The sequence below is a fragment of the Sander vitreus genome, chromosome 21, assembly GCF_031162955.1.
Source record: "Sander vitreus isolate 19-12246 chromosome 21, sanVit1, whole genome shotgun sequence".
Classification (NCBI taxonomy): domain Eukaryota; kingdom Metazoa; phylum Chordata; class Actinopteri; order Perciformes; family Percidae; genus Sander; species Sander vitreus.
The window spans coordinates 23,384,202-23,398,701 of NC_135875.1; the positions used below are offsets into that span (position 1 = coordinate 23,384,202).

Genomic DNA, 14,500 nt, shown 5'->3' on the forward strand with positions numbered 1-14,500 from the left:
AGACCTGAAGATTAATCTGAGATCAGCTACACAGTGTGGTTCCTTTGACTTTTCTTTCTCTTTCTTTTTTACTTTTGCACCGAATCAAATGTTTTATGGTCATGATTCAACTGTAGCTGGTTGGATTCTGGCAGAGTGATACTGCCCAGACGAATTGTGGCAAAACGTGTATTTCAACTGAAACAGCAGTTGTTGAACACTGTTGCCTTTTTACTCCCGAGGGTTTACATTCAGGTCGCTGCTGATTGGCTAACATCTCTGACACAGCCACCAAACGACAGAAATCAAAGCTCGTTCCACAGCGTTCAGAGGAAACCCGTTGGAGCAGGGGTCTCAAACTCCCGGCCCCCGGGCCAATTCCGGCCCGCAACTTGATAATAATGTAATTTGGCCCTTGAGGGTATTTTAAATTTGTTTGTTTTATCCCCACAATAATTAAGATAACAAAATGTTTAGATAATAAAAAAACATTTAATTTTAGATAATAAAAAACTATTTCATTAAAAAACACTTATTTTGAAATAATTGCAAACGAAGTGCGCAGGTGTGGAACAACACGAAGTTCACGACACGAAGACGAGGAGGGAAAGTATGTCGCTTTCAAAACCTAAGAGAAAGGTGGATAGCGAGCATAGACAGTTTCAAGAAAGATGGACGTCACAATATTTTTTTGTTGAGTTTTGTGGAAATGCGATCTGCCTCATATGTAAAGAGAAACTCGCTGTTTTTAAGGAATACAATCTAAGGCATCATTATTCGACTAAACACGGCGAGCATGATGAGAAATACAAGGGAGATGATGACAGGAGACAACGAGCCGAGCAGCTACAAAAAGGACTACTATCCCAGCAAGAACTTTTCCACAAAGCCGGTAAGGACGCTGATGCTGCAGTTGAAGCAAGCTATGTGGTCAGTGAATTGATTGCCAAAGCGGGAAAACCATTCACCGAAGGGCAGTTTGTGAAGGACTGTATGTTGCGAGTTGCTGATATTCTCTGTCCCGGAAAGAGGAGCTTATTCAACGTTTCTCTATCAACAAACACTGTGGCCGAGCGGATTAATGGACTGTCAGGTAACATCTATGAACAGTTACAGGACAGAGCCCGCAGTTTTACTGCGTACTCTGTTGCGCTTGATGAAAGTACTGACAAAACGGACAATGCTCAGCTAGCAATTTTCGTCAGGGGTGTTGATGACAAGTTTGAGGTGACAGAAGAGTTGCTGAGTTTGTGTCTAATGTATGGCCGTACCACAGCAAAAGACATATTTCAGCAGCTATGCGGTGCGATTGAGCGGCTTGGTGTGCCGTGGAATAGACTGGTGGGCATTCCCACTGATGGAGCACCGTCCATGACAGGCAAGAAAAACGGACTGGTAGCGCTGGTACAGAGAAAGAAGAAGATGCTGATCCAGCTATTGCGCTGCACTGCATTATACATCAACATCAACTGTGTGGCAAATGCTTGAATTTTGAACATGTGATGTCTGTCGTCCTGAAATGTGTTAATTATATCAGGTCCAGAGGTTTACAACACAGCCAGTTCCGGGCCTTTTTGGAAGAAAATGAGGCATCGTACGGTGATGTGCTGTACTTTACTGAGGTGCGCTGGCTAAGAAGGGGAAACGTGTTAAAGAGATTTTTTGAGATAAGTGAAGAGATTCATGGAAAATGGCAGGCTGAATATTCCAGAGCTTGATGATCCAAAATGGCTAATGGATTTGGCATTCTTTGTGGACATAACACAATAACTAAACCTCCTGAACCTAAAGCTGCAGGGCCCTGGTGAGCTCATCACAACAGCCTATGAGATTGTGAAAGCTTTCTCCACAAAACTGAGATTGTGGAAAACTCAACTGTCTGCAGCAAACCTCTGTCATTTTGCTGCATGCAGATCTTTGGTGGAACAGGGCACAGCTTTCAGTGGTGATGAATATGTCTCTGCTATTGAAAGTCTGCAGCGAGAGTTTGATGAACGTTTTTCAGACTTCAAGGTACACCGATACACCTTTCAGCTATTTGCAGACCTCTTCTCAGCTGATGTGGAGAGTGTACCCAGCGTTTTGCAAAATGAACTTAATGACTTGCAGTGCAACAGTGAACTAAAAGCTAAATTTAGAGAGGCACAGGGAAAAGCAGACAAGATTGGAATGTTTCTGAGAGAGCTGCTTCCATCATTCCCAGAGCTGTCCAGAGTTTTCAGTCATGTACTGTGCCTTTTTGGAAGTACATATGTGTGTGAGAAATTGTTCTCAACAATGTACTTTACCAAAAGCAAGTACAGATCAAGGCTTACAGATGCCCATCTTGAAGCTGGACTCAGAGTTTCAACTGCAACGTCCATTAGAGCAAATGTGACTCAGCTTTGTGAGCACAAGCGCTGCCAAGTATCTGGCAAGAAATAACGCACAAATGGGCTCAAAGATTATGTGTTTGTTGAAGGCAATACAATAAGTTTAAATAGTTTACAGTTAAAAAACAGTTAAAATGTGGATACAAATGTATACTTGTGTTTGAGAGTGTTATTTGTGGTGTTAGCAAGAAGTAATGCATTATGGTATTTCATTTATCAGTTTCTTGCCAAGTTTAAATAAGTTATGAGAGGACAATATTTTTATTTGGTGTGAAACACACACATATACCTGTTTTTATGCTTTTTTTGTTTGTTTTTATAATTTGTATTATTTATTTTATCATTATTTTATTTATAAGCTAAGGTTGCTAGCACAGGTGTCTAAAAAGGGGTAAAAAGATTTGCACTTTCTGTTCTGTTTTGTGTTATACAGTATTTGAAATAATAAAAAAAACACTGCATTTTCAGAAAAATCCATTCTTTTTTTGTATTAATCTTGAACACTGATGTGTCCCTCCAATCAGATGACATTGGCAGCAGTGGCCCCCAGCTCATTTGAGTTTGAGATCCCTGCGTTGGAGCAAACCGGTGCACGGTGTTTAGAGATTGACGTCACTGCCAATCAACCCAGCTGACAGTCTTTTCCAATCATCCGAACAGCTTTCCTGGTACCACCATATATTCCTATCAAGGTATGAACAGAGAATCCAAGTCTGTCTGCAAAATCTGGAATAAAGTTCTGCTGATGCGGGCTTCTCCGTTAGCAGTGCGTGGATTCGCAAACCCGCGCTGAAATATGTCTCCCTTTGACACTATCAACAACATTAAAGGGTTGATAGAATGATTATATTGGGTATTTCACACTGTTCCTTAAGGTCTCCAAATAGGGTATGTAACATTGGTTGGGCTGAAAATGGCCTGGATGCTGTTCTATGCGCCCACATGCAACCCTGTGAAATAGCCCTAGAATGAAACAAGAGGTTTTCTCCCTTATATGGTATTCTCATGAATATTTAGATGAGCTGTGCGCTGATTGGTTGGTTTACAGTGAAGCTGCAGCGCAAAGACACAAGGGGGGGGGGGGATGAACAACACAGAGCACAGCAACATGATACTCCTTTTGAGTCTGACATTCTCAGCGCCACCTTTCCCTTTTCCTTTTTGGCTTTCCATCATTAGACTCACACACTGTCTGTTAACGTTACCGGTAGACTTCCAAACGGCCGCAGCGCCGGCGGAGCAGCCGAGGCCCGAGAAAATATCCCCGGCTGGCTTCAAACTTCATTTCTGCTCCAACACATAAACTCATCAACTAATGTTACTGTACAAAGCACCAGAGACACAGTTTAGTTACAGTTTAGTCATCTTCCAGTGTGTCGTGCACACACACACACCAATGCAAAGTTTCGACACTGTGATTACAACTAGTGTTGTTGTAACATTACCCTTGGGACATAAAAAACCTCCACTTCCAGACAAGGAATCGCAACTTGCGCTGTAGCTAGTTCAGTGTCTCAGCGCAGGGACATTTAGCGGAGAGGGAAGCACACAGACAGAGAGCAGCACAGCAGCAGCAGCAGCTCCAGCAGCACTACCGCTTACCTGGAGCACCACGACTGGCAGCCCGCGATGAAACGTGAAAAGTGTCAACATTCCCTGTACAGCCTGGACACTGCATTTACGACCGTGGTTCATTTTCAATATCCTTGAAAAACTTCCAAACTTTCTTCTTTGTAATTCCCCTGGAAGTGCAAAGCTCGCAGCTAAACTAGTGTCTGAGATCTGCGTGACCTACATTCAGAACACCAGCTGGTCTCAGACCAGTGGTCTGTATGTAAATTTTGGGGAGTGACCGAGCCAATTAAGGTACAGCCATGAGTTGGTGTCAACTATTAGCTTCATTGGGATTCACCCGTTTTCAGCTGCAGTTTCAAATTGTGAGATTTGCATAGGAAAGAGGTGTCAATGGGACTTTGAGGTTCTCTGTATGCCCATTTCACCCACCGAACTGTCGTCATTCAACTATGACGAGTTAAACTCGGTTTTTCATTCTATCACCCCTTTAAGGATCAGCTGGGCTTGTAGTTAGACGGCTTCGTACATAATCACAGAACTGGCGTTACATCCAGTGGCGCAACTACCCAGTGTCAGAGGGGTATGCGGCGACAATTTTGCCAATTATGTATGGGCTTTAAATAATAAAGGTTTATTTTAAAGTGTATATAAGCGACGTTAACGGTTGCACGGTTGCCCTTGGCAACCAAATTGTGACAATTGGCAACCTAATCATCACCCCTGGTTGATGTGATTTGAGTGGTGAGTGGCTTTCCATCTCTGTCTGCACTATTTCTTCCCCCAAAAAGGACACAGTGAATAGGTTGGTCAACAGAACTTCAAACCATACTGGACATTTAGTTTTGTGTGGTCTAACTAATAGAACTCCTACCTGATGTCATCACTAGTCTCATCTCTCCGTGATGTCATCACTGGTCTCATCTCTACCTGATGTCATCACTGGTCTCATCTCTACCTGATGTCATCACTGGTCTCATCTCTACCTGATGCTCATTCACTCCTTGCCTGTGTTCTTCTCCACTAAGACATATTGTCAAACAAACATTATGTAATAGATTTTTCATTAGTTTTTCCATATCAATAATATTAAGAAATGAATCTGTTGGTATCAAGTGGCTCCCCCTACACTTCCACCTAATGTAAGACCTACCTGTTGCCTTCCCCTGTCTTTCCTGATCCACCATCCTCACACCTGAATGAAATGAACTCAGTGTTAAATATAGCAGCCTAAATTCAATTCTTAAATCAGCCTAGTGATGGTAAGGTTGTGCTGCTATTGAAATTACATTCACATTTTGTATTTTAAATATTTATATATATTTATTTATTTTTCTACTTGTCATTTGTGCATGCTACCTTATATTTACCAGTTGTTATTTGACCTTAAGAAAATTGAGATATGTCATGCATAGGATTGGTACCATAGGGTTTAACCAAAATCTAAATGTAGCTATCAGCAACATTGGTTTGCATTAAGTTAGCAAACACTAGCCATGTTGTTAACATGGATATTTGCAAGCCTCCAAGTTTGGTAGCAAATATATGCATGATTCCATGGTAAACCAGAGTTATAGCATTAGTTATGTTTTCCAGATTATTGTCATTTATTGTATGCTACCTTATATTTATCAGTTTTCAGCTCAGCAACCTTGGTTTTGCATAGTGTAAGCCAGTGGTTCTCAAACTTTTTTCAATAATGTACCCCATGTGAAATATTCTCTGTGCCAAGTACCAGCGCAAAGCATATAAAGAGGTACATTACAGCGCTGCACCACCCCCAACAACTTTGTAACTGAAAAACATTTTAAGTTTAAAATCCATTACTAAATTAATTTACATATAGTATAATTTTTCAGGGAAATATGCATGACTGATATTTTTAAATTAACATATTTTTTTTTAAATCTCACGTACCCCCTGCAGTGCTCCAAAGTACCCCTAAGGGTACGCGTACCCCCATTTGAGAAACATTGGTGTAAGCTAGCCGTAAACCCCCATTTGGCTGCTACATTCCCAGTGTTAGCAAACGCTAGCTAGTCTGTTAAAGGAGAATTCCGGCCAATTTTTATGTTAATCTTGATCGCTATAGCTACGCGAGTACTTTCGATAGAAAAAAAACCCCGACCCGAATCAGTGCAGGTAACGCGGAGAAGCTGCAGCTACGTACTACAAGCGTCCCCTGAGCTAAAACGGCAGTGGTCGGGGCAAGTTTTACAGTGCCTTTGTACCTCTTAACAGACACAAAATGCAATTAATATGTCTGTGCCACATGAACAGGGATCTTACGTGTCAACAAGATGCGTTTTCAACTCAGACATTGTTTAAATTCACCTACCCTGGTCCTTGTATCGATCCTGCCGGTAGCTAGCTTGCCCTCCTAGCTGATAGCCGTTAGCTGCTAGCTGCCGTCCAGTGAGTGTATTCAGACAGGCTTCTGTAATAATCATCCCAATAACAATCCACGGAGCGGTGGTGGTGTGGATATGTCCTCCAGAGGACAGGTCATGTCACGTCTTGAAGTGTATTCCCCCCTAAAATAAACAGTAGTGCGGTAGTAGCTGTTAGCTGCTAGCTGCCCTCCGGTGAGTGTGTACAGCCAGATAGCCGTTAGCTGCTAGCTGCCGTCTGGTGAGTGTATTCAGCCAGGCTTTTGTGATAATCATCCCCATTATTAATGCGATGAAGTGTAAACGTACATAAGTGTCCTTTTGAAGACGGGATGACAGCTCTTCCAGCCACCACTGCTGTATACCACTATAGTAGCTACATGCTAACGGCAGTAAACATGTCATCTTAGCTGGCAATGTTGTTAAATTCTCCCCAATTCCGGGTCACATTCCTGCTGAAACATGTCTGATTGTGTAGTGTTTGGTTCAGAAGCCTTTATCTGCGATTTTTGACGTTAGAAAGTGCTGCTTCGTTCCACTACAATCTAACGTTAGCATACTCATAGCTCACTATTGTGACATAGCGGAGCATATATAGCTAGCTATATTGCTATGTACGTATGTAGCAGGACTTTGTACCGTAAAAAATCACCAATAAAGGCTTCTAAACCAAATACTAAACAAATACAAATACAGTAAAGTGACCGGAATTTGGGGTGAAATGTCCAGCATTGAGCTAGTTTACTAGGAGTTAGCTGGTCTCTCACAGAGATCTCATTTGTAGCCCTGTTTTTACCTGATACTTTCATAGAAGTACAAACACATGAAGTGAGAGGTATACACATGCTTAAACTTTATTTAAAGCATGATTAACCTGAAGCAGGACTGAGTCATGACTTAAAACACCAAAGCAAGGCTTCTAGCTCAGGCTATCTAGTGTTAGCAAATTACCTTCAAAGTTGCAAAGAAATGATGAAAGCCTTTGAAGCCTTTATTTCATTTGCTACATGGTGTTGTACTGGATGGCCGGACGACCCTTGGTATATCATTAACAGATACTTTAGGCAACTCCAGCAAACACCTTGTAAACTTCATCTCTGCCATCATAATGGTCTACTGTCACTGTCTAATGTTTTCTTCTGGTAACCAGAAATGTCCAAACATCCTTACGCCAATGCGTGCATAGAGCTGTGAAGTTTGCCGGTGTTCGCGCAAGTGTAGAACTGATCAGGCAGTGTCGTAAAACACTTTGAGTTTCTGCACATGCGCTGAATTATGCGCATGCGCAGAACAGATTTTACAGGCGGTAACAGATCGGGTACTGACACTCACCATCCTATCCTATTTTTAGCCCCAACAGCTAGCTGTTTTGCTTTGCTCTTTTTCCATAGACTTCCATAGTCTATGACTTACTACTCGTACACTCGTACCTGCTTCTTTTTATTTCTTTAAATTACCTGGCATGTTTCCCATAAGTAAGTAATGTGCAGTAAGCGATGCTGCACAAAGAATATTGATATTTAAACTCAACTGCCAAACAAATACAACCCTCCCCCCAGGGCAGCGGAGACGAGAGACAGCGGGATGGGAGAAAGACGCCGCTGAGCTGAGCTGGCCCTGGGCAGACACTGTCATGAACGTGTCATAAACATTATAAACAAGTCATGAACGTTTATGACATAACGCTTCTTTTAGTAAGTGTCATTCGGTTTTTGTCATGACAAGTTAGGGTTAGGGTTAGGGTTCATGTCACTCTTATGTACATACCTTCAAGTAAAGTGTCACCATCCCACCAATCGGTCAGAGAGTCATCAGTTAGAGAGTAAGTGCCGTAAACATATTCTTTGTAAATCTTAACAATCATTCCCAGAAAGAACCAAGCAGACCTATCTTGTTGCATCGTCCAAAGTTTCTTCAAAACTTGACATTTTCAGTGTGCAACGTTTGCTTGCTAGCTCGGAGGTGGTTGTTGTTATTGTGAAGGGGTTGTCAGTATTATCCTGGCAATGTACTGCCTACAATCTGGACTATACAGCGCCATCATCAGGTCTATTTGCTAATTTGGAAATATTAGCATTCTAATGGCGTTTTTCCATTACATGGTACCTGCTCGACTCGACACACTGTGCGTCCGTTTTCCATTGCAGATTTTAGTACCGCCTCAGCGTGGCTGGTTGTTATATGCCGGCTATAAACATCGGGCCACTTGAGCTTGTTTTACAGTTCTGTGGAGGCTCCACGCAGAGCTTTTGCCGTATACTATGTAAGTGGCCTGATGTTTATACTTGAGCGCTGGTGCCTGCGTCGAGCCGGCCATGTGTGTGTGTACATAGGCTATGGCAAAAGCTCTGCCTGGAGCCTCCGCAGAACTGTAAAACAAGCGGCGCCGCAGGAAACTGCCGTGACCTAACGCGACACACACACACAGAACGTGGAAGGTGTGTTGTTGTTGCCACAGCCAGAAGACACATTTAGTTTCAAATGAAGCTGGAGGCAGCAAAAAATAAACACAGCTGGCTAAACTATTTAAAAATAGCGGGTTTCTTCAGGACACCCCCGTCTGTCGCTTTCACGTCACCTTTTCGGCTCGCCTCAGCTCGCTTGGAACCTCGACTGAGGTGGTACTAAAAAAAGTACCTGTTAGCAGGTACCAGGTACTTTTTTTCGTAATGGAAAACCAAAAAAGGCAAGTAGATTCGAGGCGAGTCGAGCAGGTACCATATAATAAAGCGACTTAACCTGCTAAATTGACCATGTAAACATTTAACCTGTTAACGTTAGCATGTACCGTGGTCAATGTACTGTTAGCATGCAGATGTCAGCATTTACCTCAAAGCACTGCTGTTCCACTAAAGCCTCACCGAGCTGCTAGCATTGCTTTGGACTTTTTTTCTCTTTTCTCCCTTTTCTCTTTCATATTCTTTCCTATTTAATGATAACAGATTGTTTTTGTAAGCATGCGCACACAGTGTACAGTTTACTGAGCCACATAGCAGGATGTCTTTTTTTCTTCTCTTTAGTTTGTTGAAATTATCTGTAACTTGTAATCAGTCATGAAATGATAAAACCATACCCTTCAGTCAGTGATCAGGCACTCCAAAACATCCCGGCATGTTGCTATCTGCCCTCAGTAATATGAGAGCAAATGGAATCATTTACTGTACTTTAGCTTGGAGCAAAAGACAAGAACCAACACACACACACACACACACACACACACACACACACACACACACACACACACACACACACACTGCTCCCTGAACAACACAATCTCCAATATGAAGTTAAAACTTGTTCTCTTTGGCATCAATATTTGCATGAACCTCTTTTTCTGTGAGTTAATACAATAAGTGAGTCACCTTGTTGCTAAGGTGCTGTGTTTTTTGTTCAAACACTCCATATTGGGAGAGAATATGAAGTCTGTCACTCAGTTTGACTCATCTCCAAACTCAAAGACGCTTTATTCATGTTATGTTACATGATTGATCAACAACAAAATAATGTTGCTAAAGCCTATATATATATATATATATATATATATATATATATATATATATATATATATATATATATATATATATATATATATATACACATTAAGGAAATAACCCATAAAATATATAATTTTGATATACAGTACATGGAATGAAACAACGAGGTTACTGATGACAATTGAATACAGAATATTTAGAAAGTTGTAAAATTCAGTGAATTACAGTAAAGAGTTACAGTAGAGTCTTGCTTTATCATAAATGTGATTTTATTTTGTATACAATCATTGAAACTGTCTCACAGCCTGTGAGAGAATTGGGAACATATGCAGCATTGTGTCTTTTAGCCATTACAGAACATTTTTGTAATGGACTCCTTTCTGAATTCACAGCTATACGAAGCCATCAGTGTTACATACAGTATTGCATTTCTGAAAAGAGCTTATAACTGCCCTGCCATTTCTTATACATGGCCAATAACAGAGCTTTGAAAGGTTTAATAAGATGAACAGTTATTTCCAATAATTTTAACATTTTAGGCCATCTTAAAGGAAATGGACTTCTATTTCTAATTCTTCTGTATATCTCTCTCTAGCCGATGTGCTCTTCGACAAGCCACTTCAGTATCCAACTGCTCATTAAAGCTGGATAAATAGTTCTGCCTTAGCTGTAGGTAAGACCACAAGCTGGGATAGGTCAGCATAGCTTGTGTTTTTCTCCTACAAGTTTGTGGATGGAGATTGTTGAGAGTGAAGATGACATTAGGCATGTCAAGTAAAGGAATTCCTTTTCAGAATCACACATCCAGCAAAGCCATTAAACTGCAAACATTAAGCTTCCTGTAATCTTATCTATCACAGTCAATAAAACCACTGAACAGCAGTCTCTTGTTCTGTGATAAAACAAGGCAAAATATAAGTTACCTGGATGTAAGTCTAGTTCTACGAGTTCATCATTACTCAGGCCAGGCTTTATCACAAAGAAAAGGAAACAATGTACAAACACAGTGGGAAAATAATTACGTATGATACATCCATCTAGATTGTGTTGTTTGTAAAAATCAAAGCCTACACCACAGGTATCTGCCATCTATCTTCAATCTTAAATATGTATTCAGTTCAAATGAGTCAGTTTTTCATTTGGAATAAATATTTGGCTATTTGAAATTGTTATTTTCTCGTAACATTCCAGTTTTGTACTGACTGTATTTGTTGTTTATAATGTGTTTCTTCAGCAGTACCAGCTCCAAGCTAGAAGCAAAAGAGACAATAACCACTGGACTGCAGAGAAAGAGCAAGGAGCTGAAGGTCACACACTTTCATCTGTGTACACTATCATCTGTGTACGACTCAATAGTGTTCTTAATTACCCTCCCTGCCACCTTCAGGGCTCCTCCAGAACCAGAGAAGACATTGTTCAACTGTTTGCACTGGCTGTCCTCATGAGGAGTGAATTGAACTTAATGGGTAAAGTTGCCCTCCACCCACTGCAGTGACCACACAGATTATAAACAAATAATTTTTGGTTTGTGCAGTGCAAAAATCACCAAAGATGTTGCCATTTAAAACGCCATGTTCAGGATAACACTTTTGAAACACGCACGGGCGCCTGGGTAGCTCACCTGGTGGAGCACGTGCCCATACACAGAGGCTCGCTCCTCGACGCATCAGCCGCGGGTTCGGTTCCAACCTGCGACCCTTTGCTGCATGTCATTCCCCCTCTCTCTCCTTTCAAGTCATAGCTGTCCTGTCAATCATAAAGGCCTAAAAATGCAAAAAAAAAACAATATTTAAAGAAAGAAATTAGCACATAATGCAATTAAATTAGGACAGCATTATTTCTTTGGATTATATTGGTTTCAGCCCACTATTTATGCGCACAGAGACCTGAAAAGACAGTGAATTTAGTCCTGAGGCTTTTCCTGTGAATCTTATTGTGTCTTCCAGATAGAATCTAGCCAGTATAAAAGGCAATGAGTGACAGTGAGCGAGAAACGTTGGGAGACAGTGATGTCACAATTCAGGGGCTGCTTATTCGCCCTGCCGATGCCTCTGGGAGCCTGATGTACAGTATCCTCCAGAGGTTTGTAAGAGGACAGATAAAGGGACCCTTTGTCTATAATTGAAGGGTTGAAAGGCGATCCGGGTGTCTTTGAGGGTAGGCATTTTTTCCCATTTACTGTTGCTTTGGCATTCTCCCTACCTCACAACGAGGCCATTATATGTGCCTCTCTGTGTGCCTGGATGTTTTGCACTTTTCTGCAGGTGGACAGGCAGCACGGCTGACTGCACAGTCTTTCTCTTCTGTCACTCACGTCTGCTTGTGGCGTAAAAGGTCACATGAATATGTCCACAAACCTGATTGGAATCAAAGAGATAGCTTTGTCTGTCTTTAATGAGAAGCCACCCCCCCTCTCTAGTGTGCTGTAATCTAAAGCAGTTGGCTTGAAGTAGGTGTAATGGGGCTCGCAGATTTCTTAAAACAGCCCCGTGCTGCTACTCACAGCAATATATTCAGCAGCTCCATTTGTCTTTCATAATCTACGGCGTCAATATGTTTTAATTTGTCAAATCTACATTCATTACTTTTTTAATATTTGGGATTAGAACAAGCTGTAAACACAACACAAAACTGACATTAACATGTATTGCAGTACACAAAATCTGTTCTTTTGTATGTAAGATGACAATTGATTCAGTGAACAGCACATTTTTGGTTGTTTATCCTCACACTTAAGCACTGACCTGACCGGCCATCTGAGAGCACTTTCAAAAAATACCTGGCAGGTGATTAGATGAACCATCTGTCTACCATTTTCGCCATAGTTGTTTTGAACGAACAGTCTTGGCTGCCACACACAGCTAAACCACGCTGTAGCTGCCATAGCTACTTACCGGACCCTGATTGGTTCAGTAAGCTGCTGTTCGGACACAAACGCTAATACAAGCCTGACAGGATGGATTTTTATGTGATATGTCATCTCGCGATTCTCACATGATCTTGTGATACACAGTATGTTACATATGTAATGTAAAAGACTTAATTTCCTGCATTCTTGTTATTTTTTATTGCACCAACTTATGTTAGAAATGTCTTTATTTATTTAAAGGAAAACACTAAATTCAGATGGCAGGTGACAACTCAAATACAGAAAGGCTCTCAGGCATTCTGTATTACTATTAAATATGTATCCTGTATATGTAGCAGGGATGACTTTGGTGTTATGTATGTACATGTGCTGAGTCAGTACACATGTACTACTCTTCCCTCCTCTTTTGAGTCTTTTTTGGAAAAGTAACCTCTATAATGTACATGTGGCACCTGTTCATGTCAATGAAGTTAATTTTAATGAAATTATTATTATTACTCATCTGATATGGTAGGATCCCCTTCAGACCGTCTGACAGACAAAGAACCTCGGTTGGGACTCAAGAAAAGATGACACAGTAACTACAATATTCCAGACCATTCAACAAAATAGTAACAAAACAGACAATAACCCATAAACCAAATAAACATATGTATAAATTAGGGCAAATTTCTATAGTTAATCACGATTAATTGCATGTTTTATCACATTAATAAAATTCTATTATTTTGCATTTCAGAACAGTTTTTAAGTATATATTAACAATGGAAAGCCATTCTTACCAGTGTATCTTAATTGGGAATCAAATTAATGCAAAGAAAGTTACTTTATGAACTTGACTTTAAGATTTCTAATTGTTTATTATTTATTTACTGTAAACAAAAGAAAAATTTGTGAATCTGTCATTATTGCACAATTCCTTCCTAACCTAACTAAAATGTAACACTTTGCTTATACAGTACAAACAAAATGGTCCAAAAACCGGATGCCACAGCAGGACATTTGTAACCTTTACGTTTTTCTAATATGGAATGTAAAAATTCTCCTGGACAGAAAAGGGGGTGGACAATGTCCCAAATGACAAAAACAGACAAAAAAAACAATACAAACAACACAGTCCTAAAACTGTATGCTGATATACATAGTCAATATAGTGTGCAGTAACTTCTAAATAACTTTGATTACTCACTGATGTCCAGTGATCATCGGTTAATGAGACAGCGTTTGCAGCAGTTCCAGTTGAGCTGCTTTCTCCATGTCGTATATGCTGTGTATGCATGAAACTACTGTCCCCCTCGACGTTTTAAAAGTAAACTTTGCATTCAGAATCTTATTGGCATCCATTTCGACGTCTCACGCTCACCATCCACTCAAAACATAACGTTAGCCTACTACTCTTTGGCCGGCTCGCAAGCCCAAACAAGTGCGTGCGGTGTGCCTGTTTTTTGTTTCCGGTCTAGCTAGATCCGGTGTGGTGTTGTAGTTTTTCTAACGTTACTGTTGCAACAGCATGTGAAAAAAACTACAAGGTTTGCTAGGCCAAAAAGATTAAAAAAATTGACGCCGTTAAAATGGGTTTGCGCTAACACTGTTAATAACGCGTTTAACTGACAGCACTCGTATAAATGACAACACCATAAGCCTATCATACAGTCTCTTCTCAGCACAAAGCTTCTTAGGAGCCCTCCAAAAAGTTCAAGTACTTTCCCCATTTTCTAGTGTAGACATCCAACCTGACAAACTGTTTATATGACAGCTACTGTACCTGTTGGAATTCTTGACGGACAGAGCTAGGCTAGCTGTTTCCCCTGCTTCTAAACTTAG

The 14,500-nt window shown here is 40.8% G+C and overlaps 1 pseudogene; it reads left to right on the top strand.

The window, feature by feature from the left end:
• Positions 1 to 325: 325 nt before the first annotated feature.
• Positions 326 to 2,751, top strand: LOC144536729 (general transcription factor II-I repeat domain-containing protein 2B-like; annotated as a pseudogene).
• The last annotated feature ends 11,749 nt before the right edge of the window (positions 2,752 to 14,500 follow it).